This window comes from Gadus macrocephalus, chromosome 15 (assembly GCF_031168955.1).
Source record: "Gadus macrocephalus chromosome 15, ASM3116895v1".
Classification (NCBI taxonomy): domain Eukaryota; kingdom Metazoa; phylum Chordata; class Actinopteri; order Gadiformes; family Gadidae; genus Gadus; species Gadus macrocephalus.
Genome location: NC_082396.1, coordinates 15,973,713 through 16,000,443, shown reverse-complemented (window position 1 = coordinate 16,000,443; position 26,731 = coordinate 15,973,713). Strand labels below are relative to the sequence as shown.

General features: G+C 43.0%; 1 protein-coding gene across 2 annotated transcripts in view; it reads left to right on the top strand.

Moving 5' to 3' along the window:
- Positions 1–2,354: 2,354 nt before the first annotated feature.
- The window catches only part of LOC132473016 (equilibrative nucleoside transporter 1-like), a 40,890-nt gene continuing 16,513 nt past the window's right edge, over positions 2,355–26,731 (top strand). Inside the window, exon 1 of one of the 2 annotated variants that reach the window (XM_060072935.1) lies at positions 2,355–2,379. The gene's annotated coding sequence lies outside the window, so the exon portion shown is untranslated. Of the gene's footprint in view, positions 2,380–25,836; positions 26,155–26,731 lie in introns of those variants that run through there. The other variant, XM_060072934.1, reaches the window with a different exon arrangement.

The window sequence follows — 26,731 nt, the reverse complement described above, 5'->3', positions numbered from 1 at the left end:
AATAGATGTCAACATGAAACTTTCTGAGTTGATTACCTATATTAAGATGAGAAAGAAATATATTGCATGTTTTTTGTATTTTTATGTTTACATATGCAAATTAGGCCCTATCTCGTTAAATATGCTCTAATTTGCATACACACAAAATCCGATCGTGTGATAAAGCAAGGCTCAAAATTATTTTTCCAAGGGGGTCTGAGTTGGTGAAAACCTTTAAGGAACCTTGTAAGGATTTACAGTATTGACACATTAGACCATTGCTAGATTCGGTGGTCCAGTCTCTAATCGATACGATTTTACGATACGAGTTATTGTTTTATTGATCAGGCTATGGTATTAGATAAGCTTTTACTTTTCATTCATGTATTTAGTCCAGACACTGAATTTCACAGTCACTTGCTATTGTACTCTCCACTTGATCACTACTCTCCCACTGTGAATGACAATACCTCTAACATCGACATTTCCATCTGGAGTTGAACTACAAACTACATGCGGATAAAGAGTGCAGGATAAAGGTATGTAACTGTTAAGAATCTGTATCTACAGTATGTTGATAAAATGAACTGCCATTAGCTTAAATGAGCTATGTGACAAATGAGTACGACTGCTAGCATCCTTCTATGTACTTGGTTGCTCTGTTTGCTTGCTCGTTAGCTAGCTATCCACATAACCATTTTTCTTGCAACATTAACACAGCCATTAGACACAGGAACCCAGAAAAGTTATCTATAAATTAATGAAGGCATTACTAAATGTAGTGGATACTTTAAGTGTTTCATTAGAGCAAGCTAATGTTTCTTATCATTTGCTTGTATAGTAGGGCTGCTCGATTTTGAAAAAAAATGAGAATCACGATTTTTTTTGGTCAAGATTGAAATCACGATTCTTCAAACGATTATTTTTGAGTTTGAAAAAAATATCCATTTATTCTGCCTTTTTTTATTTTATTTTTTACAAAACCTCATAGACAACGGAACATTCCTAAATAATCGTTTCAACTCGATTTTATTAATTTGGAGACCCAAGAATCAAAATCGTGATCGAAATTCGATTAATTGCACAGCCCTATTGTACAGCATGCATATATGTATTATTTTTGTTTCTTTTACATTTCTGTATTATTGTACCTCTATCTGTTTTGTCATGGTGTGATTTTGTCAGTATGTGGTTTTTGTAAGAATGTTTTACAATAACAAAGTCTACGACAGTATGTCTCCCAGCCGCTTGGTCGACCGGTTGGTCATGGGGATTACTTTGGAGGGTGCAGTCAGGTTGTGTTTATGGCGTATTGGAGTTGCCTCGTGTTCATTGTCAATATTGTGATGGGTGCTCAATAGGAGGGAGGAGGCCTTGGAAGGAATGTATAAAGGAGTGTAGCCTTGGAGTGGGTATAAATAGTTTGAGAACCACTGCACTAGGCCATCTGAGACTGCTGGGTGACCGCTTGTGTTTAGGCTGGTAGGCTATTGTGATTCTCTCTTTGGAACTTTGCCTGAACAACCTCAGGTAGATTTTTTTTTTGTTCTAAACCATTCTAAACCACCGGTGTAGTGCTTGGAGTAAAAGCAGGGTTGCTAAAATAACATTACTCTTTTTTTCTAGCTACCGTATTTTCCGGACTATACGTCGCTCCCGAGTATTAGTCGCATCAGTCAAAAAATGCTCCATGACGAGGAAAAAAACATATATACGTCGCATCGGTGTATAAGTCGCATTTATTTTTAAACATTTAAACAAGAGTTTCCTCGGCTTTTCGCCAGTCCCGGACAAGTTTTTCACTCACCCCAAACTTTCTTTCTGTTGCTCGATTGCCGTTTTCGGCTGCATACTTTATAATCTGCAGTTTAAATTGTGCAGTATAGCTTTTTCTTTTTGGCGGCATTTTATTTTGTGTTCTCTTTTGTTTTGTCTACGGTCTAGTTTATATATAATTTATTCGGTGGTGCAGTAGGCTTGCAGCGTTCAGTTGTAGGCCTAATGAATGACGGTGCCATCTTGCGGCCGAAGATTTATGTACGCACAATTTTGGCATATAAGTCGCTTCGAAATATAAGTCGCAGGGCAAGCCAAACTACAAAAAAACCGCGACTTATAGTCCGGAAAATACGGTATACATACTCAAAGACACTTCAGTCTATATAAAGAATAACAAAATACAGGAATAAAAACAGAACGTTTGGCTATTTTGCAGACTATAAAATGCAAAGGCCTTCATAAAAATAAGGTTTTTCTAAAGTTAAACACGAAAAAAACATTAATACGTTATTTTGTGTGTTACCTGTTGAAGCGTAATTGTAATCCTTTTTGGTATCGTTGTTTCGGGCTAGGTATAACTTGCACTCTGGAGGTGATTCACGAAGAATCTCTCGTACAAAGGTAAGAATTCAGTTTATATTGGAAGCGCGTAGACGCCCACAGGCTCTTATTTACCCAGGTAAGCCTTAAGTCTGTCTTTGCATGGGCAGAATGGCAAAGAGGCTATGTTTGTAGGGTGTGACTTATCCTAAACACATAAAACTGTTTATGGTGTTGTGTCGACCACTCTTTGTGTAGAAGAAGAAGCTATTCAGTACTGGCGTTGTGGTCCAATGACAACTGATGTTAGCTTGAAACATGTGGTCTAAATAAAGCATAGAATTCAATTCATTGATTTACATCATACCGCATCATTTGACTTTACATAAGTTCAAATGTAGACAGTGAAATATCTCGCAATGTGTAATGATTGCATTGGTGTAATTTCCTACAAGATTTAATATGATGGAGAATCCTTGTTTCACATTTAACCACAACTTCTGCTTAACCATACATGATCAGGCCTGCCCCTTGAAAACAACTACAATACTGTGCAATAATTTAGGGAGGCATAATTTCAATTTAATAAAACTTCCATTGTATAGTATATCCTGTAGGCTCATAGTATGGGTCTACCCAGTTGAATTCCTCGTGCCTCAACCTGCCTGTCTTTTCCCTAGCAGAAAGACTAAACCGAGCAGAAGGTTTAGGCCTATCAATATATGATCACAGGCTTACATGATGGCTGTTTGTGTGTATCTGTGGGTGTGTGGGTGGGTGATAAGCCTAGAACATGCAATGTTGACACATAATTTCCCATGTATCTGATTTGATATTTCCTCGACTAGAACTCAACACTTGCACTTATCAAGTTCCAATTCCTAAATAAGATTTTGTTTCTAAATGTAGCATGACTGGTGGCTCTGAGGGAGGTGAGTGGCTGTTCTAGATGCCTGTCAGGGAGTCGCTCCAAACACTTGTGCATTTACATGGGACAGCTAGATCGGATTAAGCCTTATGCCGATTTTGCTACTCGAACGGACCATGTCACTTGTCCGAACGTACGTGGCCTTTAAGAGAATCAAATAATGGACAGAGCATGGATGACTCCGCTACGCTAGGTGATGCTGTTGCCCTTTCAACAAGTGGTAGTAGAGCCACCGGCTGACCTCTTTACGTCACCAGCAACAACAAACTCAGGCGGCATTCGAGAAAGATGTTTTCAGTAGACAGCTGTCAGTTCACTTCTGGTCCATGTCATTTCTCAGACGATCCATTGTTCCGACCTCTCGGTCGTATGTGGACTCCTCCGGCGGCGGAGCAGCGGGAATTTTTTATTTTTATTTTCATAGATATAGATATAAAGAGAGATAAATCTTCTCCAACGTATAGCATTACATCAACCAGCTTCTCCATCAAACAGCTCAATGTATTGCTTATCAATATAGAATCTATCTATACACATAGCACATTGATATACCTAGCAAAAAAGCAGCATAGAAGACAAGGGCATTGTCATGTACTGATGACGTCAGCACGTCAACGTTGTAACGGCCATTCTTGACGGAGACACCATGAAGTAAAGTACGGTAAAACTTGGCTCTCAGTGTGTGTGTGATTCAATTCAGTTTCTATGCATAACATGCCATTAGAAGTGTAACATTGGCGACGAGGATAACCAAGCTCGGTACTAGTTAAATCTGAAGTGAGTTTAGTTCGTCTACGAGATGGAGAACAATAATTCTAACGTGCCGAAGTTTGAGTGCTACAATGAGCCTGCTACGCTAGGACCTCGCTGGACACGGTGGCTAACAGCGTTTGAGCTGTTCGCAGACGGCAAAGGATTGATTATGGCGGAGAATGTGATAACACTAAAATTCGGAGAAGGGCATTACTCTTGCATCATGCTGGGACAGATGTGCAGGATGTCTTTTCCACTCTTGAGGACACGGGAGGTTCAGAGGACTATGTCAAGGCAGTGGATGCTCTGAACAAATACTTTGTGCCTCAGGTGAATACCGCGTTTGCGCGCCAATCTTTCTATCAAATATCACAGAACAATGGGGAGACTGTACAGCAGTTTGTAACGCGTTTGCGGCAGACAGCCAAAGACTGTGCTTTTGGGGCTGACATGGCTAACCAGCTAAGGGATGCTGTACTGAGTAGATGCACTTCGGAATATGTGCGGAGAAAGTTGCTCGAGGAGGGCTCGGCATTGACTCTGGCAAGAGCGCTGGAGATCGCTGCACAATGTGAACGTGTTGAACAGCAAATGGCGGCCATGCGTGTGAGTAGCACGGAGGCTAAAGGCACTGAGACTGTAAACCAGATAGCCAAAGGAAAATGGGCGAATAAGAGCCGAAAACGTGATGGGGAGGAAAAAGGGAAAGAGAAAGTGTGCTTTAGATGTGGGCACGGAGACCACTTTGCAAAAGATGAGAAATGCCCAGCACGTGGACAAACCTGCAGAAAATGCAATGGTAAAGACCACTACGCCAAAATGTGCAAATCTAAAGCTAGCAAGGGGTCAGTGAAATATGTAGACTCAAGAAAGGAAGAAAAGCAGGATAATGATTTTGCATTTGTAGTACGTGACAACAGCTGCATTGACAGACTAACATTTAATGTGGGAGGTGTAGACCTAGTGATGTTAATTAACTCAGGGGCTACGACCAACATAGTAGATGAAAATACATGGGAAGGATTAAAGAAAGAAAAGATACAGTGTAAGTCATTCAAGTCAGATAAAAAACTATACACATACTCATCAAATGAACCACTACCAGTGAAGGGAGTATTCACATGTGAAGTAAGGATAGGGAAAAGGGAAACAAAAGCAGAATTTACAGTAATAGCAGGTCAGGGAGTACCGCTATTAGGCCGAGAGACAGCTACAAAGCTAGGTGTGCTAAAGGTGGGTGTAGATGTAGCAGCGGTTACTGATGTAAAGGCAGAGGTTAGAGGGAAGTACCCAAAGCTCTTCACAGGGGTGGGCAAACTCAATACCAAGCAAATCAGGCTGCACATCGACGACAATGTGGAACCCATAGCACAACCACTGAGACGGATACCATTCCACCTGAGAGAGGCGGTTGACAAGAAAATAGAGGAGCTGCTGAGAATGGACATTAGCGAGAAGGTTGAGGGTCCAACACCGTGGGTAAACCCAGTCGTAGTAGTTCCAAATGCAAAAGACACTGACATTCGTCTATGCCTAGACATGAGAATGGCAAACAGAGCTATTATCAGAGGAAGATATCCGATCCCGACAGTTGATGAACTGCTACATGATATGAATGGCTCAGTTGTGTTTAGTAAGCTCGATCTAAAATGGGGCTACCACCAGATGGTGGTAGCCCCGCAAAACAGCCTCTCGCGCGTGCAAATTACCTCTGCGTAAGCAAAACTGCCCTTCGCGCGTAACAGCCTCTCGCGAATGATATTCTGCTCTCGCGCGCAAATTTTGTTTTGGCACTATGGGGGAGGGAACCAAGGCAGGGCGGGCTTTCCTATGATTGGCCGTTTCTGAAGCGCGATATTTGATTGACAGCCCTCCTCAGCCCTCCTCTCATTCAATTCTGAATTGTACAGTAAATGGCTGAAACGATAGTTACGTATTGTAACTCTAGATTCTATGAGTATAAGCGCAATCTTTTAAGTGTCGGCCTCATTGTCCTTTAAATAGCTGAAGAAAAGCTGTTTATTGGGAGCAGAACGTCCGCCGGCGCCCGACTATATCTGCAAAATGCGGACGTCGTTGAGGCACGCCGCACGCGGACGTAATTGAGGCCCACGTTGTTGGCAGGCGGGGATTACACATTTTTCAGTGCTACGGCTCACGCCTAGGGATAACCCAATAGCGATAGCCTTAAAATGCTGCGCCTATACTCATAGAATCTAGAGTTACAATACGTAACTATCGTTTCAGCCATTTACTGTACAATTCAGAATTGAATGTGAGGAGGGCTGTCAATCAAATATCGCGCTTCAGAAACGGCCAATCATAGGAAAGCCCGCCCTGCCTCTGTTCCCTCCCCCATAGTGCCAAAACTAAGTTTGCGCGCGAGAGCAGAACATCATTTGCGAGAGGCTGTTACGCGCGAGAGGCTGTTTTGCGCACGCAGACGTAATTTGCGCACGCGAGAGGCTGTTTTGCGCGCGCAGAGGTAATTTGCGCGTGCGCAGAGATCATTTGCGCGCTCGCAGTTAATATCTACGCGTGTGGAATAATATAATGCGCCCGAATGCATCTTTTATCACATGAGTGCTTTATGGCACTAATGTGTCGCCATACTGTTGCCACACCACAGTGCTGTTGCCACATCACAGTGCCCGGCTCCGGGGCTGCAGCTGGATGCTATCCGTCCTGCGTTCCTCTGTGTCCGAGGTGCCAAACTTTACAAAATATGCAACGATGCATTCACTTCCTCCAACTGAAACGCAAATGTAGTCAAACCGTTTTCTTCAATATGAATAACCCTCAGCTCCTATCTCCTCTCATCTGCCCTCATCTGCCCGCAAGGTTGCTCCGCTGCCACGCTGAAGATCTCTCCCTGCGTGCGTGTGTGGCGTAACCTGTTTAACCGGTTGCATACTGATTACTCAATGGGCAACAGGTGCACAGCCTCACCCAGCCCCAGAGTCCAATCAGTCTGACTCTGGCCAGGTGGGGCTGCTTAAACCAACCGTCATCCACACACACTGCGAGTTGCGTGCTATGGAAATGAGGATAGAGTGCTGCCTAGTAGTGGTGCCGAGATGATACCTCATGAATCGTCAAAGCCTCTCAGCCAGATGAACCACCAAAGTGGTTCGTGATCGAAGCTTCAAATGAGTACTCTAGGGACACCTAGTGGTGAATGAAATTATGATGAAAGCGTTTCCAGTCAACCCAACCCAAAATGTGATTTTTGCTTCGTGTGCCGATACAACAAAAAAACATCTGAGAATTTAAGTCATTTCCGTGATACATGTGTGTGGTTGTGCCATTCATAAATATCTCCAGAGCTCATGCTAGAAAATTATTTTGGCAAAAGAGAATGTCTTATCAGTTACAGTCAGGGCCGACGGACTGCGGGGGAAAGTGAGGCAGTTGTGGGGGGGCCCAAGGCAGAGGGGGGGCCCATGGCAATAAAAAAAATAAATAAAAAATTTCAATTATCCACCAGCCCATAGTGTGCGGAGTCGTACACGGCCACGTCGCCCGTCCCCCCCGTCCCCCCCCGTCCCCCGTCCCCCCCGTCAACAATTGTTCTCTAACCCCCCCACCCCCCCGTCAACAATTGTTCACTACCCCGTCCCCGTCCCCGTCCCCCCCCCCGTCAACAATTCGGGGCTGGTATGGGGAATTCGGGGGGGGGGGGGGGCCATCAGTACCTCTTGTATAGGGGCCCAGGATTTGGTGCAACGGCCCTGGTTACAGTACTAATTATTGTAATACTCGAAGTGATTGATAGATTAAAGTGGTATTACACTGCATGATGACTGAGAATGAGTGTGATTAATTTAATAGCCATTAATGTGTTCTTTGAACTGGGTAGTGTCTTCTTTTTGTGAATGATGTGTTTAGGCAACAGGAAGAAAAAAAGTGCTTTGGTTATTGACAATTTTTGGGCAAAATGATAGTTGAACTGATTTTATAAAAGGGGAAATGTGGTTGCGATGTGGGACAGTGTTTTGTGTAACTTTGGAGGGGGGCTAATGATTTCTATTCAGAAACAGGATTTGCTCAAAAACCTTTGGGCTTAGCCGGTATCTCTTTTTTGAGACAACCTCTCCTGCCTTCTAAAAAACCCGCTCGCAGGGGACAGAGGATGCAGACAACAATTTCAATGACAAAATGCAGAGGTGTTGAAATAGTAGTTTGAGCATTTCCCAGTGTTCATCATAATTTCTGTGAGGTTCTCTTAAATAGCGCTGGACCTCTACGATGGCATCGGCTGTGGCACTATGACTTTGTCTGCTCCTCTGCACAGTTGCACCTAAATGGCGCCACAGTCGACCAAGGGAAAATAAACAGAAGATTGATTAAATATCATAACAAAATAAACACAACTAAATAACATTTTCTCTATGAATTTACCAGAGGAGGTGGAAGGGACTTCATCTTCATGGATCGCTGCTGATTCAAGTCGAGATGATTGTAACGTACGGTATATCACTTATCACTTGACCACACTCAGTGGTGAGCCTTTTCACAGCTTCATCTGCCTTGGATGGAGTGAGGAAGCCGAGAGATTTGAAACGTGGGTCCAGCAGAGTGGGAGGGTCAGGATAATGGTCTTTTGGTAGTGGTTAAGGGATTCCATTAACTTCAGTTGTATTGATTTGGTGAGATGTTTGGCCATGTCAGTGTGGATGGTTCCAAGCTGTTCACCGAGGGTTATTGAGACCATTTTCAATAATGGTAGAATCTTAGAGGCTGACACCCTCTTTTTGTCGGACAATTCAATTGTAACCTGATTAAATGGGCCAAGCACACCAAGGCAATCCTTAATTATGGTAAACTCCATTGGAGTCAACATGGTGACTTCAGAAGGGAGAAAAGCCATAGCTGCACTTACAGCTTCTCTCTCTGAATGCAGGCTCTCCAACATTGGTGCTGTTCCACCTTGTCTCAACCTCCTTCAGCAGCAGTGTTCTTCCCATGCGTTGCTGCATCTGGGCTAAACTTTGCTGTACACAGAAAAGAACATATAAAATCGGAACATTTGTTTCACTACGACTCCTTTCAGCTGCCCACCCCTCCTTATCCTGCAAAAAAAAAAAAAGGCTAATAAAACACTTGAGGTGGCGTTTTGAAAAGAGAAAACTCCATTGGAGCCTTCGGCGCCGTCAAAAAGTTTAAAAGCTTTTTCGGCAGCGACGGATCCGTCATCCAATCAGATCACGTATGCAAATTTATGCAACGCTAACCCTTTCCAGGGTCGTCAGAGCCCGAGTAGTGTCATCACAGTGCTTCAATTGCATACGTGATCTGATTGGATGACGGATCCGTCGCTGCCGAACAAGTTGAAAATCGTTCAACTTTTTGACGGAGCCTTCAGCGCACGGATCCACAATGCATTATGCGTCCGTCCCCATTCAAAGTCAATGGGGATCAGTCAACGGACGGAGACAGTGGGCACGAGGCGTAACCCTACATGCCCACTGCACCGTCAGTCAACGGACGTGGGAAGGCGTGGCTGACGGATGGGGGAGTAGTCTTTGCAGAGGCATCCGTCAGCCAATCAAATCGCTTCGCCGGGTTCTTCCCGCTTCTTCCTGCTTGTTGCGATGCAAGATGACCCGCTTTCCCGCTTTCCAGTATCGTCAGAGCCCGAGTCGCGTCACAGTGCTTAAATTTGCATACGCGATCTGATTGGATGACGGATCCGTCGCTGCCGAAAAAGTTGAAAATGTTTCAACTTTTTGACGGAGCCGAAGGCTCCAACGGAACGGACGGATCCACAATGCATTGCGCGTCCGTCCCCATTCAAAGTCAATGGGGATCAGTCAACGGACGGAGGTAGTGGGCACGAGGCGTAATACGAAAGACGTCAGAAATTCCACTTTCAGCTGTCAATTATGCTTAGCAACAGTGAATTATCAAATATAATTCACCGCCGGAAGTTGTGTAGGGCCCATGCAAGTGAACGGAGTGTTCCATGGCATTGAGAAGAGCCGTGTAATAAGTAAGGGATAATGTATAGAACGCCGGTCATTATCGTGAAAATAAGCCCGACAGGCCGAACGAGACAACGACGCGCAGTGGAGGTGTCTTGCTTCGCCCTGAAGGGGCTTATTTTCGATAATAACCAACGTTCTATACATTATCCCGTTTATTAAACGGCTAATTGCCAAGACGAAAAAATAACTTCACATGGTGTGTCTTTTTACAATTTATTTGTTACCAGCATTCGTAGTTCTGATCAGCAGAGAAATAGTCTGCCAAAGACGTTGACGTCGCTTAGCGACCGAAGACGCTGGGTTTGACAAGTTACCGGACTACTTGCGGAGTGATACCAAAGACGTCATTAGAGGCAAAAAAATCCTTTGTTTTCCTTGACAGCAGTCAATTATACTTCGCAACTATAATTATAAAATATAATTCAACGCCGGAAGTTGTGAAGGGCCGATGCAAGTGAATGGAGGGTTCCGCGTCATTGAGAAGACACGTGTAATACATTTTTACAGGGCTCTCTTGCATTGGGCGTGCGACGCACAAATTTCAAAGCATTCACATGCTCACACGCCACATTACTTGACACACTTTACCACAGCATTAGTCGACTGAATGTCACAGATATATTTTAGGCATTGGACTGAATGCCACATAAATGTATAATTAGGTTGTTGCACGTTCGCAACAAAAGACCAGGGAAAAGTATATTCCCCTACTGGTGTTGCTTAGGCCAATAGCCTTTTGAGGCAGTGTTGTTTCTGCATATCAGTGTTTTTAAGGGTCATTAAAGCTCATTATCATACATTATTCACCATGTCTGTGGACACATTTGTATTAGTTACATTTTACTATACTACCCCCCCCCCCCCCCTCCACCAAATCAGGTCACTCTTATCAGACCCCGTCCCGTCCCTAGCCAAACCAACCCCCCACCCCAACCGCCGCCGACAAAATCTCACTCTGAACTCAGTTCAAAGATTGAGAGCCCTGCATTTATATGTAACATATCTAGACTACGTTATGTATGAATATACATCAAATATAAACGATATATTTGTTTAAGTTCCATCACAAGGGGGTGCTGTGGCACCACTTATCTTCCTCTAAATTTGGCGAGGCAGCCATGAGTATTCTTCATAAGCCTTAACCGATAACATTAGACAATCCATCTATTAAATTAAGGGATATGGCCAAGAAGTTTTTATAGATGGTGAGGCCCTTGTGAAGTATTCAAAACTTGGCATTAACTAAGAATTAAAAAAAGTGCATGAAGTAATGATAATGAATTGATTTGTATCTTTATTCTTGGTCGGTAAAAGGGATAATGGTAAGTGTAATATAATATAAAATGTTTTTTTTAATTAAATTGCCCAATCTTTTTATTATATTATTGTTTATTGCAATTTATAATTTTTCGATGTGGACGGATATCGGACACAGAAGAAGAGGTAGCAGAAGTCGGAGGAGCACTGAGTCAATCGATCAGGAACATAAAATAAAATGGCAAGCGCATTCTACTCGTAAACAACCTTCTCAGTGCATTTCACTTACTAAGAGCTGCCTAACAAAAATAATAGCAGCGATCAAGACTTACCTACAGCCCTTTGCAAAGACATAACCCCCTTGGCAGAGGTTTAGAGTGTCTTGCACATGCCCTGTTAATTTACTAATATAACATTTAACTTACATACATTAATTAACATTATTTTAGCATGAATTATATTTAAAATTACAAAATATAGGTATAGAAACAGAACAAAAAACTTTTGGCTAGCTGGCAGACGAACATGCAAAGGAAGAAGGAGAAAGGTTTAGTTGTTTTGTGTTACCGCATATTTTAAATATAAATTAGTTAGTAGTAGTAATGTAGACAGTGAAATAACCTTACCATTTGTCATAATGGTACAGGCCTACTACTTTCATAGGTAAACCAAAGGTTTAATATGGTGGAGATCCTTGTTGTTTTACATTTCAGGTGGAAAAACTCTGGTATGAGACTCTGGAAGTAATGTTTTCAGTTTCTGAGTTGTTAGGGACAGGTTTAGGGTTAACGAGGGATGCAAATAACGATAATGCACAATATTACCCACATCGGAAAAATAAACCCTGGAATGAATAGTATACTGATTTAGGATGGTCTATAACAATGTCAAAGTGTTATAGTGTTATATCTTATCATATTAACAACCTAAAGAAGGCTGTTTGGTGCCAGGCCCATTCATACCGATAGTGGTCCATGTTATGGTAGGTCAATGGTATTACGTTACAACTGTTTATTAGCAGATACCTTCGCTTGCTCTGTCTTCATCTCATTTAGTTGAGCTGTTGTGATAGCTGCAAGGACCCTCACTTTGAAGAAAATAGCTCCCTGAAGCTTGGATTTGTAAATAATCTGACAGAGTTCACAGCATGCATCAGTGTGAGAATATAACCTATCACACATGTCCACGCACACGTACACAAACACACACACACACGCACACACACACACACACACACACACACACACACACACACACACAGACACACATCAAGAGATCCTTGAAAGAGGTCCAAGAATAGTGAAGAAGTATGAAATATGAATCCATTCAAATCAGGGTGCAGTTTCCAATTCGCTAGTCCCAAATGGATCATAGATACAAAGTTCAATGTTCAAGCCTTTATTTGCGGGCTCCTGCTGGATTCCCCACAACCAGCCCATCCTGCTACATGGTGGACTCCCTTATAGTCTCTGTAACTCTCTTCCAGTATGTACTCCCTTCATCACCACCAACAGTATGTCTAAACTAGGGCTTCCAAGCGATTCTAATAATTTATTGCGATTAATCACGATTGTCCATACTTAATCAAAATTAATTGAAAATTAATCACACGATTTTTAATCTGTTCAAAATACAACATAAGTGAATTTGTTTTTTGCAAATGATTTATGCAAATTTGTCCTACAATGGGTGTTGTGACTTCGCTGTGTGTTTGCAATTCATGTTAATAACAGAGTTGGAAACCAAACCTGCAAATTTACCTGATGCAATTGAAATGGCAATTTGTGTGTTCAATCAGTGACCGCACACTCCAGTCTTGACCAATCACCTACCTCAACCTTGTTCTATAGATTACATCATCTAAGAACTTAAATACCTAGTTCCCCTTTGCAGAGCAATAAGTGGGGTACTTCCTCCAGTGATTTTTTGTGACATAGGAACTTCTGGTAGTTCTAAGAATCATTAAGGAACGTTTCCTATTTTGTTTCCTCAATTCACAAGCAAATCTTCATAAAGTGTATGTAAACTATTTTCGTGGAATTTGAAGGACAAAAGCACAATGTAGTGTGTGCTCTCCACTGAGAGGCAGGCTGGTTATTATCCTATAACCAAGATCGATGAAACAGGCTATGTATATTAATGTGTAGCAAATTAGATGATGAAATTATGAAACAAAAATGACTTTATTGTAGTTCTGTCAGTTTAACGCGTTATTAACGGCCTTAACGCAAACCAATTTTAACGGCATTATTTTTTTTATGCCGCGATTAACGTGTTTAGATGTGTGTGTGTGTGTGTGTGTGTGTGTGTGTGTGTTTGTGTAGGCGTTATTCGATAGCCTGGTAATTTTTATAGGCCTACGTACGGTAGGAATGTTCATACTGGTTTAAATAATAAATGTTATAGTATTTCTCATCTTTGCTGAGCAAGTTTTGAAAGTTCAGTGATTGAAACAAATAAAAGCCTGGGCTATTTAAGTTTTACGGTAGGCCTACCACTGTCATGCACCTACCCGATGTGAAGTGGACTGGGTTGAATTCACTGTGGGTCTCTCTTCTTAAATCCATCTTACCAAATATATTTTATTACTGTCCTCATCAACACTCTCTGATCTCACTAAAAGGCTGGCAGCACGAAATCAAGGGATATTTAGAATAGAAAAAAATGTGTGATTAATCGCAAGTTAACTATGACATTAATGTGATTAATCGCGATTAAATATTGTAATCGCTTGACAGCACTACTTTATTGTCTTGTTATCGCCCAGCCCATATGAAAACACATCACAAGGGCGGGGATAGTGTATACTTTCCAATAATTACCTGTTCTAAGTCAAACATACAGAAAATTGTAGCCCCCTGCAATCGCCTACACTTTCTCTATGCAGAACAATTGAGAGGGTGGGATACCTGAGTTGGTTGAGAATGGCGCCCAAACCTGATGGTCTGTGGGAGACCTCTTGTTGGATTGGAAGACAAAAGAAGGGCCATTTGGTGCTAATACCAACCCTTCAGTTGCTCCAGTGATCAATAACCTAAGAAAAATAAGGGGAAAGAGACAGAGGTCTGGCCTGGAGGGGATCAAACCAGGATAAACACAAAACACTTACTGTCTTATCATCTGACAATGTTGGTCAGGGACAGCAATCTATCAGAGAGGGGGTCTAGGGCCGGACAAAGGTGGAACCATATTAACTAATTAGGAATTTATGGACTCTTCCTCAAAATGCCTCTGTGTGCACAGCAAGTAGTTTGTGCACACTATGCTTTTGGATTGTGCCCTTATATAATCCTTTGATTTGGGTGTGGTTTCCTTTGAAGAATCAGCATAATAGATCAAAAGCAAACATGTCATCCCAGGACAAACTCTTATTCTGCTTCTTCTATGTACCAGGGCACGTTGGCCTCCACTTTCGGTCCAAGCAGTTATTGGGTGAGGAACTCCCACTCGGGACCCCCCCCCCCCCCCCCCCCCCCCCCCATAAGAGTAAATGCCCAGGAATGCTTAGAGAGGACCCTGAATGGAAGCATTATCGTGGTCGACTGCAACACACTTTCTGGTCTCCTACTTCCTTTGAGCTGTGTACGCCACTTAAAGCTAGGGTGGGATAATTATTTTAGAAGCATTTCCTTCATATTTGTTGAAATTCTTTGATCATCCCTGACAGCAACCAACCTACATTTTTAACATTTTCTCGAATGCACCAATTGGGAAAGCTTACTAAAAATTTCGTTGTACTTCACTCGTGCAATGACAATAAAAGGCTTTCTATTCTATTCTATTCTACATGAAATGCTCTGACAAGAAAGAATGAGAGAAATGCGGAAAAGCGGACGTATGGTTAGGCCTACCCTACGTACGGGAAACACATTTGATTCCTACCTTTAACACTGTTATATAGCGGCCCAAATTGGTTGGCGCTATCCTGGTAATTTCTCTGCATGAGAAATACGAAGTGTGGCGTGTGAGCATGTGCACCGGTTGAATTCATGGGGCAAGCCCCAGGAATCTCCCACTTCCGGCTTCCATGAAAGAGAACCAAACTAATTCACACAATAGCGTTCATGCAAATCTAGCATTAAAAGTTAATTTAAGGAAGTTCTCTCCAGTCACGCTATAATTAGTTCGCTAGTACTAGCGCTTTAATTTGCAGTGTCAAGAAAATTCGGAGAAATCTGAAATGCTGACTAAATTCTCAGAATTCTGGCTCTGCAAATTTTGCGCGCTTCCATACCGCTCTAGATTCCCCCACCCCCACAAAGATTTTTTCCTGCCAGTCACCTTTCCACTGATGCGTCATTGCTGTGTGGATCGGGGCACACTCCATGCTGGTGATAAGATGGAGTCACACTCACTCTAATTCCTTTCTTTACTACCTCCCTGTATTCTTCTAAGGCACCCTTTATCCTCTCCTTTTTCCACAGATTGTAGTTTGGCCTTCCTTTTCCTCCCTGTTTTATCTTTGTACCCTCTCCTCTCTGGTCCTTGCTCCTCCTCTCATTTCCTCTGCATTCCTTTCTCCTCACCTGTTCTCTCCCTTTCTGTCTCCTCTGCTTGTTTCCTCTCTTATCCTTCCTCCTCCTCTCACTTCCTCTCTCTTTCCTTCTCCCTCTCTCGTCTCCTCTCGCCTCCTCTCCTCGTACACACACATGTGTATGTTTGTTTTTATTAGATGTATCATCCTTATAATAGTTGATTTGGTATGCCAGGCTACTTACCATGCAGCTTTCTGGTGCAGTCTAGATTTGAAGTATTGCCCTGCCCACCATAGCAACCATAAACCAATCAAATCACCTATTACTTGTCAAGCACAGTTATGGCAACAGTTTGAAATCCTTTGCAGTCATTGGCCCTAAATTCCAGAGGGGCTGGGACCCCAAAACCTTAAATGGCCCATTTTACCTGATGGCCCATTTTACCTGATATCACCCTACATGAAATGCTCTGACAAAAAAGAATGAGAGAAATGCGGAAAAGCAAGAAGCCTGTCCAATCATTTCATTCTGGCCATATGAGACTACGATTGATCCTACAATGCGCGTTGTCTCGTCACTGTGTGTTTGCTATTTGTTGTTTCATGTTAATAACAGAGTTGGAAACTAACCCTGCAAATTTACCTGCTGCAATTGAAATGGCAATCTGTGTGTTCAACCAGTGAACACATACTCCAGTGTTGACCAATCACCAATCACTCAACTTTGCTATATAGATTACATCACCTAAGAAGTAAAATAGTATCTAGTTCCACTTAGCAGGGCAATAAGAGGGGTACTACCTCTGGTGTTTATTTGTGACAGAGGAACTTCTGGTAGTTCTAAGAATCATGAAGGAATGTTTCCTTTTTGTTTCCTCACTTTACAAACAGATTTTCATGAAGTTTAGCGCACTTGTCTTGCATCAATGCTTATTTGCCAGGTGACCACTATGTTTGTCTTCTATAGTTTTTTCATGGGGATCACCGGCACTAAATCGTGATTCAAAATCGGAATATCTTTCAAACAGCACAACCACACTGAACGCCCTGCTGACGAGGTACCAGTGGCCTGTGTGGAGGTGGTGGTGGTGTAGGTGGTGTTCTCTTCGGGGGTCATTGGGTTCCTGACCCCGGGAGGATGCTATGTTGTTTGTAAGGAGGCGTGTGGAGCATCGGTACCGTGCTCAAGAGGGTATTGCCAGTTGCGTTCTGCATTCCTTGGAGCAGCAGCCTGTGCCTGGCTCCAGCTCTGCTGTTCGGAGGTGTCCTGGAAGACCTTTCAGTGGGGTGCTACCAGCTGCTCCCGGCTGCTCCCGGCTGCTCCCAGTTGCTCTGTGGTGGTTTGTGTGGGCCAGGCCGGGCATGGGAGGGGCAGGTGTGGCTCCCTGGAGTGTTAGCTTGTGCATTTTTGTATTGAGTTCGTGGCTTTTATTTGTATCTGTCTTTTTAACAGCATCAATCATAGGGCTGCATTTTTTTTGCTTAGAATTGAGAACATGATATTTCTTCAACAGAAATGTTTAGTGTACTCATATACATGAGACAGAAAACAAGATGTGGTGCATCCATTTAAGGATTTACCGACAGCCATGGATTTAATGGATTTCTAATGAAACATTAAATCAACACTAAGTTTACCAATAGAGTCAAAAGTTAAGTTAAAACCTATTTATCTGGGTAGCCGCCAACTTTGAAATATGCCAATTAAGTTGTTCCGACACAACAAATCATTAAGATAAGCATTCCAAAGTGTTCCTTATGTCAAAAGACATATACCTGACACAAAGGGCCCTATCATGCATCCGGCCCAATTTACTTTCTCACTGGCGCATGTGTCGTTGCTAGTTTGCAACTAGCGCAGAGAGTGCTATTCCCTCCTGCGCCACACGTCGGTAAATTAGGGAATGATCTTGCGCCCCAAGGGGCGGTTCGGCGAAAGGACGAGGCTTGTTCTGGCGCAAACGTTCCCTGGTGCTATTTTGCAGTTTCAGAAATCACTTGCGCCACAAACCAGGCAATACCTGGTTTAAAGTCAGTGGCGCGTTGTTAAGATGCTATTTTAAGGGCGCATGCATAATGTTGCTTGTGCATCTCGCGCATACCCTTTGCTTCTCTCATCTACCTAGCCACACATTCTTGGTAAATTATTTGGGAAACAACAGCTGATACAGCAGTAATAAGTTGTACTTTTAAATCAATGCATCTGCAACACTGTACAGCAAAAACATATTTTCTTGACACAGACATCGTGTACATGCCCATAACTTTTAGGTTTGATGAGTATTTGATCGTGAGAAAACATTGTTTTACGGCGAGTGAGTGATACTCGCGGTAAAACGAAAAAGTTATATTGATAATGAATGAATGCGGGCGTGCGTGTGTGTATGTGTAAAATAATTAAGGAATGCGGGCGCGCGTGTGTGCGTCCATCTGTTTAAACACACGCAAACTAAACACGTAACGCATAATACAGTCCATGGCAATGTATAGTAACGGGGGGACACATGCATATAAGGAACACGTCGATAAAGATAATGCATACAATACTGATAAGAAATGATGTTTAGAATGTATTGCATATATCATTAAATAGAACCACAGTTACCGCATATCATATGTGTGTTAAGTTTTCTGTGCCAAAATTTATTTGAGGATTCAGTGTTTCTGAAGTTGTGGAAGAAAACCTTATTCCATGTGTGAATTAGGCCATATTATTTGGCCATAAACTGAGCCATTTGAAGTTTGAAATTCATGTGCATCCGTCTGATCGGAAACTGCAGACGCGCTGTCAAAATATCAACTCGTCAGATTCAAATGCGCTCATGGCTCTTAAAGGGGATGGGAGCTGGCACTCTCATTGGTTTATTGCACGTTACGCCCAAACCACACCTAGGCCTACGGGTAATTAGGCTACTTCAGACCAACCCTTTTTAGATTTGCGCCGGGCGCAAGAGTCATTTTTGCGGCGATAAAATAGCAACATCGCCATAGAACCGCCCGCAAAGCTACTTGCGCTTGGCGCTTCTCACTTGCGCTTCAGACCGTTAAAATAGGGCCCAAAGTTTGCATTTGTTGCTTATCTGGTTTAAAAGTTATAGCCAAGACCTTTTTCAGGCAGCACCATATTGAATTTGGCCGCCATGAGTAAAATAGTGCAGCGACGAGTGGATGACGGGACTATAATAATTGGAACTGCATTCAGTGTTTTGGAGATGTGAGGTTTTGAGATAGTTTCTCTGTTTGTTAACTAAAAGTTGGCTCGCACTCTTTCTGAGAAAGTCTGTATCTTAAACGAGACAGTTGCGATACAACAGCACACCGTTAAAAGCAACCCATATTCACGTACCAAGGCGCCATCGAACCGCCGTTGAGATGATAATGCCTTGGCGCGAACGGGATGGACCAGCAAGAAGCCTTCCACCAACCAAATCGGTAAAAAAAAGGACGCCGTTATCTGCGTAAAATCGAAATGGGCTCATAGAGAGACCGGACCACTGTCCACCAGAACCCGTATCTAACCAAGCACTTCCCCCACCAATAGCTGCCGGATGGCTGTGGCATTGTACGTGTGGGAAAACACGCACACACGCAGTGTAGACGTGTGCGTACACGGTCTGCATGTGTGCGCACTACGTGTGTGATGACTTTAAAAGATGACTTCCACACACCTGGGGATCGAGCAAACAAAGCTTTGGTCCCGGGCAATCAGACTCTAATTTGTTGGTCACGTTGCCCTTGACAAAGAAATGATTTTCTTTCCATGTGCTTCCCAGAACAATCCCACCTCGTTAATTGCAGAGGTCAACAGGATGGCCTAATGGATTCAGCGTTCCAAAACGTTCCTTTGTGTCCTGCAGCTTTATTCCTTGGTCTTATCGGGGCGTCCCGGCAGGAAGGCTGCAGACCTCAGGATAAATCCCCTGGATGTGTCGGAGGATCCCTGAAGTCCGGAGATGATTTATTACGATGGATGTTATGACAGATGTTAGGGGTGGGATGATTGGGTAAGTTTGGACGTACACATAAATCGCTGCACTACTGATAGACGGTTTTATCTAGTGTTACACCATGGCGTGTAGGAATCTTGGCACCTAGGACTGTCGATAGGCTCCATATCCACAACCCCCACACACACACACACACACACACACATACACAGACACACACACACACACACACACACACACACACACACACACACACACACACACACACACACACACACTAATGCCAATGTGTACAGTGTGGCATGCAGTTGGAATGGTTTCAGCTGGCCCTTTGCGCGGCATAAGCTCTGAGACGGTTCTTGAGCGTAATGAACAGAATGTACTCACTAGCCGCTTCCACTCTCTAGTCTCTACACTAACACACAACCTCAGCCAACAACTTCTTAACAATATCCCCTCATTGTCCTAGTCAACACTTATTGTTAGGTACTATTTGAAGCAGTACTGAAATATTTTACGCATAACAAATATTTTATTATTATAATATATATATAACGCATGTAATATGTTATATTTATTGTTTCCTCTGCTTTGCTTCTTTAACTCAGACTGTGTGGTAAATTGTTCAGGATATTATGCTATTGAAATACACTCACACACACAAACACACACACAAACACACTTACACAGACACAATGCATAGAAAAACAAATACACCATTTCCTGATCATAAATACAGCAGCTTGCATAATACCAAACAAAAGGCTGTCTATAGGGATGTTAAGAGGCTAATGTTAAAAACAGATCTGAGTCTCACCAGGGATGATGTGCGTAGGATTTGTTTAAGGTCCTAACACCTCATTAAGGGTTCACCAGGAATCTGTTCATCTTCAACACATACACTACACATGCACCAACTCATCAGCTGGGACACATCACGAATGAGCCTTCTCCAGATGTATGCCTTGGACCTAATGAGCGCTGGTAAAGGATAACACAAAACAAACACAATTCTTTGGTGGAAGTTGAGGAAGTTGCTCATTGAAATCAAGGGGAAGTTTCTAAGACTTGATAGAGAAAAGACTGTCCTGTTTAATCCATTATGAAAGGGCTCTCGCAGGCAGTGGCGGCTGCTGGTCTTTCAGAGAGGGAAGCTAATTTTCGGCCTACATCATAAAAAATTTCAATTTATTTCTGCTCTCCGTTCCTTTTCAAGGAAATGGTCTCTGACCCTGTCATACCAACTAGCTGTTTTTTTCCAGTGACTTGACCAGTGTCCTCTCAATGGCCAGCAGAGCTAGGCTGATTTAAACGGCCTTGGCCCATTATGTTACGGGTGGACTTGAGCCACTTTTAACAGGAGACGCTCCTTTCTACACCTGCAGATGTAGTTTCTACACCTCCAATAGTTGCCACTAATAAGAACAGTTTGTAAAGCTGAGGCATTGCACTGTCCAACTCCATGTCTTTAAGGAACACCAAGAAATCACACAGCTTTCCCCTGTCACCCTGCAAGAATTATGTATATAATTATGTTAAACTGAAACAAGGAATTGTGAGTATAAGTGTATGAAGTGTACGATGAAAATTGTCTAGCAATTCCAGCAAGCAAATATCTAGATGGGACTGAAGACAGCGAGAGCTCAGGCAACGTTTTATAGTTAAAAATCGCTGTCAATCAAACAGTATCTCAGACTTTCGACAGACCCTCCAATCGTCACGGTGAAGCCTAGCGTCCAGGCCAGCCAACTCCTCCATTCACCCCCAGAGACGCTGAGCATTTATCCAATGACCGTCGACTTTCGACACACTAACAAAAGCTGTTCTGTGTAGCCCCATAGACCTCTGAAGAATAAGCCGCCTCTGAGGCTCCCAGTTCCCTTGGTTTTGGATTTTGCGATAAATAGCTGTTTCTGGATGTGGATGGATGTGTTGTAATGCATTTTTAGTCAAAGAAATGTTACCACCACTGTATATATTTCAACATTAAATTTTTTAAATTTTAGAGGAAGCTGAGCTTACCTTGCAGTCTTAGAGAAATCGCCACTGCTAGCAGGAAAACTCTGCAACCTTCACCATACTGCTACATGGTCTTCTTTTCACACCCTTGCTGTGTTTTGGCCAAAAAGTTGCACTTGAACACACTGCAAAGACTACAGCCAACCGCCAATTAGAGCGTACATTCTGCGCCTACATGAAGGGAAATTACTCTTCCTATCAGCAGGTGGCGGTAGACTGTATTCATCATTCGAAAAGGGGCACTGGAAGACCGGAAACATGAAAAGAATTACTAAATTAAACTAAGTAGGGTTTGCCTACCATTTCACACCACTCTCACTCACCACTTCTAATCGATAACATGTGGAAATTATGAATGAACAATGGCCGACTAGTGCCAACAGGCAGGACAGACCGAAGACAGTAGGGCCTCAGACGCTCACTGTTGGCACGACGTTGTCTGATCCATTGGCCCAGTGTGTCGGGAGGGACTCGGGGCGTTTACCTTCTGTTTAACAAACACAGAATGTCAAAACACATGACAAGGGCGGGGCTATCGGATACCTTCCAATCATTACCTGTTCTCTAAGTTAAACATATAGCCTACAGTTACAGTTATATACGTTATAGCCTACAGCAGAGGCTGATCACAAACCGCCCTCCACCCTCTCTAGGTTGGGCAGTTGGCGGGGTGTGATGCCTGGGGACACTGATCAACTGATCAATGAGGGAAGGCCTTTCAATGCTTTTCCAACCCCAGCAAAAGCTTCCTGATCGACTCATTAAGGGCAGTGAGAGACAGAGGTCTGGGAGGGAGGGGAATGGGAACAGGACAAAGGGGACACCATCTTAACAGTTGGATCAACTCCTCAAGAACGGTGGGGGGTAGGAGACAAATGTCAGGGAGGGAGGGGTATAAAAATAGGGGGGGGGTCAAAACCAGATTTACTGTCGGATCAACTGACATTGGGGGTCAGAGACAGGGTTGTTGACCTACTTTGGTAATGCAATTGTATATTTCTCATGCCAATAAAGCTTTTTTTAATTGAATTGAGTTGAAATGTATTGACAGGGGTCTGGCTGGGAGGGGGTGAGGGCAGGGCAAAGGTGTAATCTTATGAACTGTTTGATCAGCTAACAGTGGGGTCAGCGAGAGGGCTGTGGCAGGGAGGGGGATCAACACAGAATGAGGGGAAACCATATTAACTGTTTAGGAACAATTACAATCTCCAAAATGAATCACAACTCGGTAGAAATGAATGCATCCGTCTTAAAAGAGTTTAAGAGTTTCACTGATTGCACTTCCTGTACCTGTTGATGCTGTAAGTAATACAGCAGTCAGCCACAACCCAGTTCATTACAGATGATCTGCTAAATCAATTAGGAGGGTAGAGCACAAAGACTTAAATTGTTCTTCTGTTTTTTTGTATTGTACCACAGTTTAATTAAATGGTTAAGCAAAGCAAATTCAAGCCTCAGGTCCAATGAGCCCCTCTGAGCACATTCTAAGCTCAACCCTGCATATCATAATGATGGCATTCGCACACGTCCCATACACATGTGCACACCTGGCCAGTCCTGCAACCTGTAAGGGATTTGAAGGATCTCCCCCCCTTGAGGATGTTCTTTATGCAGTGCACTGGCTTTCCCAACATAATCAGGAGCACCGACTCTTGGGTCCCTAAGGTGGGACCGAATCACCGCCCATTCACCCAGACCCCCTCCCCTTCCCCTCTGTTCTATCGCCCCTGTCCTGTTCAGGGGTGAAAGAGGCCATGCATTGGAATTCCTTGTTCTCTGTATGTCAGCTTAACGCTCAGTATGTGGTCCCAAAGCCACTTCCACCACTTCTAAGTCACTCTTTCCCCCTTATGCCAGCAAACCGGATATTCCTATGTTTAGTGTTCACGTAATAAACGTCAGTTCTGTATGTTGTTGGGGAATGGTTGGTGGAATAAGAAGAATTGAAAATGTACTTGACAAAATATGCATCAGCCTGTAACTGTTTGGAAAAGGCGACAATGGGAAAGTCTGATTTGCTTTGGTCACACAACTATAGTTTCCATTGTCTTGAAAAATAATATACATGAAAATAGAACAGTGGAGCAAAGCTGGATGGGGGCGACACACTGAAACAATGTCCTGCTTTGTCTTCACCCATTCTAGTGATTTTGTTCTTTCTTTATCTGTTTTAGTCACTCCTCATATTCAGAGTCTTGGATTTCTGGTGTCACTTTTTTCATGGAAAGAAAAATCCAACTTTATAACTGTTTACTGACTTGACTCATTTGGCTCTGCAGACCACAGACCTGGCTAGGGCACCAACAAATGAGTATGAGAGGACGGGCAGAAAGAGCAAGTCAAAAGAAATTACCCAACTTAACCTTCAGCCTATTTAAACGTGACACAACAGCCATCCAGACTAGCAGGTCTCCAACAAACTCTTTCCAAAACCACACTGTTCTTAATATAGCTAGTGGAGACAGGGTGTGGAGGTGCACTGTGACTGTGTGAGCAAACAGCAGCCACCAACATGCATTCAAGCCCTGTGTACCACAACCCAAACCCCAGACGTCCAAACAGTGAATTAGAGTTTGTTCCGTCGCCTTTTAAATCCCTTGTTGGTTAATAGAATAGCTTTTATCGTTCCTTCCTGAATATGTTTCCCTCTAAACATCACATACTGTATATAGATATGTAGACAATTTAAAGGGGAATGTTACTCTAATGATACTGTTTCCTGAAATTCAACAATGAGCAAATGGCTACAGCCCAGCGCTACTGGAATGGCTGTTTGACCTGAACAACAATTTGATATACATCTAATTGGACTGAAATCTAATTGTGCTGGTCAAACCTTAGTTGACTTCAAGTCCAGATTCAGTTAAAATCCAGATCAGCCCCTGGATTTGTGCATATATTCGAAATACCGGCCAGTGCTGTGGTCTCATGTTTAGTCTATAATAGCTCTGGTTACTGCAGTTAACTAATGAACTTGATTACAGGCTCTGCCCTGAGCGTGATGTACCCTATACATCACAAGGCAGACTTGTGACCAACCAGGTTGCAAGGCAAAGGGAAAGAAAGCTAGAATGCCAAATAGAGGAACCACAAGATTTCCCTTTTTCAGAGGCTTCTGGTCGGCCTCAAAAGGCTTCTTCAGGTTGCCTGGGAATGTGGAAATGTCACGGATGTTATCAGTGCTGTTTAAGTAATACAGTCTTTCTTGAGTAAAAGTACAGATGTCTCGTTATCTGTAAGAAAATATTTTTTGTAAATGTCATCAAGTAAGCTCAAATTAAATGTACTTAGATATCAGTATTTATATAAGTATTAATTTCGGTTCGCATTTTCTTAAAATTGCAATCTCAAAGATTTTCATGGAAATACATGTCTGATATGCCGAGTGAGTTATTGGTGGTTGAGCTATGGCCCACTGATGAAAGCCCTTATATTTTCAGTATTATTAATGTTATGAACTTGGTGTCAGTGGCAACAATGTTGGGAACTAACTATGGGAACAATTACCTCCAATTGCCAAAGATATCATCAAAGACAAGAAAACTGAAATCTTCGAGATGGCAACTTTTAGCATCAAAAGTAAAAAAAGTAAAAATAAACAAAACTTGTTTCTTTTACTTGTTATTCGTTACTCGTTTTGGTGCAGACACAAGCCATTTGTGATGATCTTTTAAATGTAGTGAAGTCAAAGTAAAAGTCAAGTAGATTTCAGATACTTTAGAAAAATAACTTACGTTCTGTAACAAAGTTGTTATAGGCCTCCTTGCCTAACTTTACACCCCTGGTTGTTACAGGGGTACGGGGGGGGGGGGTCCAGGTGTTGGTCAGGAGGAGGGAAATTGGTTCAGAGTCTCGGCCCATCTGCTCAGCTTTAGCTCTCCTTTATGGACCCAGGGTGGGGTGGGGGCCCCCGGCCGTGTGGTCTGTTGGGGGGGATGGTCTCAGGCTGGTGTTTGGCCGGGGGTCTCATGTCTATAAGACGGTTGTGGCGTTATTGATGGCTGGTTCTGTGTTCTAGTTCTTATGGTGTGTGTGTGTGTGTGTGTGTGTGTGTGTGTGTGTGTGTGTGTGTGTGTGTGTGTGTGTGTGTGTGTGTGTGTGTGTGTGTGTGTGTGTGTGTGTGTGTGTGTGTGTGTGTGTGTGTGTGTGTGTGCGCGCGTGTGTGTTGTACTTCAGATGCCATCTAGGCATACAATACAGAATGTATTTGTAGGTGTATAACAACGTGTGTTCTTACAGTGTATTCAGTGTGTCCAATCTCCAACGTTGTAGGAATATTATTTCAGAAATGTGAGGAAAAAGGCTATCCAGATATCAAGATAAAATTAATGCGGATTATGTTCATGCATCCCCCTTCTACCATGGCCTCAACGAGGGGGCGATGCTTGTTCCCTCCCCCTACTCTAGGGACGCTAAAGTGATCCTTTCCCCCTCACACACTCACATGTGTTCGGGGACCGAAACACACGCCATCTCTCACTGAAGCTCAAGGTAGGTTTTTATCACGCGTTGACAGATCCTTTCTTAAAGTCACCCATGTGTGGCGCTGGTTTATATTTTGGTAGTATTTTTCCTATTAATATTTTCTATTTTTAACGTTAGTTGAAACTAGGTATTCTACGTTTTCCTTCGCATGCGATGTATTTATTCGTGGCGGGTGAACGCTGTGCTTCACAACAAGCTATACTTACCCATACAAGTTATGTGTTCCGCTGAAGAGAGTCACCCACTGGTGTTTCGTTACCAGTCATCAGCATGCTTGCTTTGTTTACCAGGGATTAGCGCCAACGAACACCCCCGAGTGCTCCACACACTTTAAACGTCCTTGCTGTGGTTAGCATTGTGTACCATTGTGTTGTTTTAAATACTAAAGTCATTGATCCGTGTTACCATTCATACTCGATCGTCCCGTGACTATTAAAGCATGTGATTTGCGTTATATTCTAAATGTAATCAAATGTAGGCCTACTGTAAGGGCATGTGGGCTTGCGATTTCACGTCATTGTTTATGATCGATGCAGAGTGAAGCATGCGGAGTGCATGCATAGTTGAGCATGCACAGCGGAGC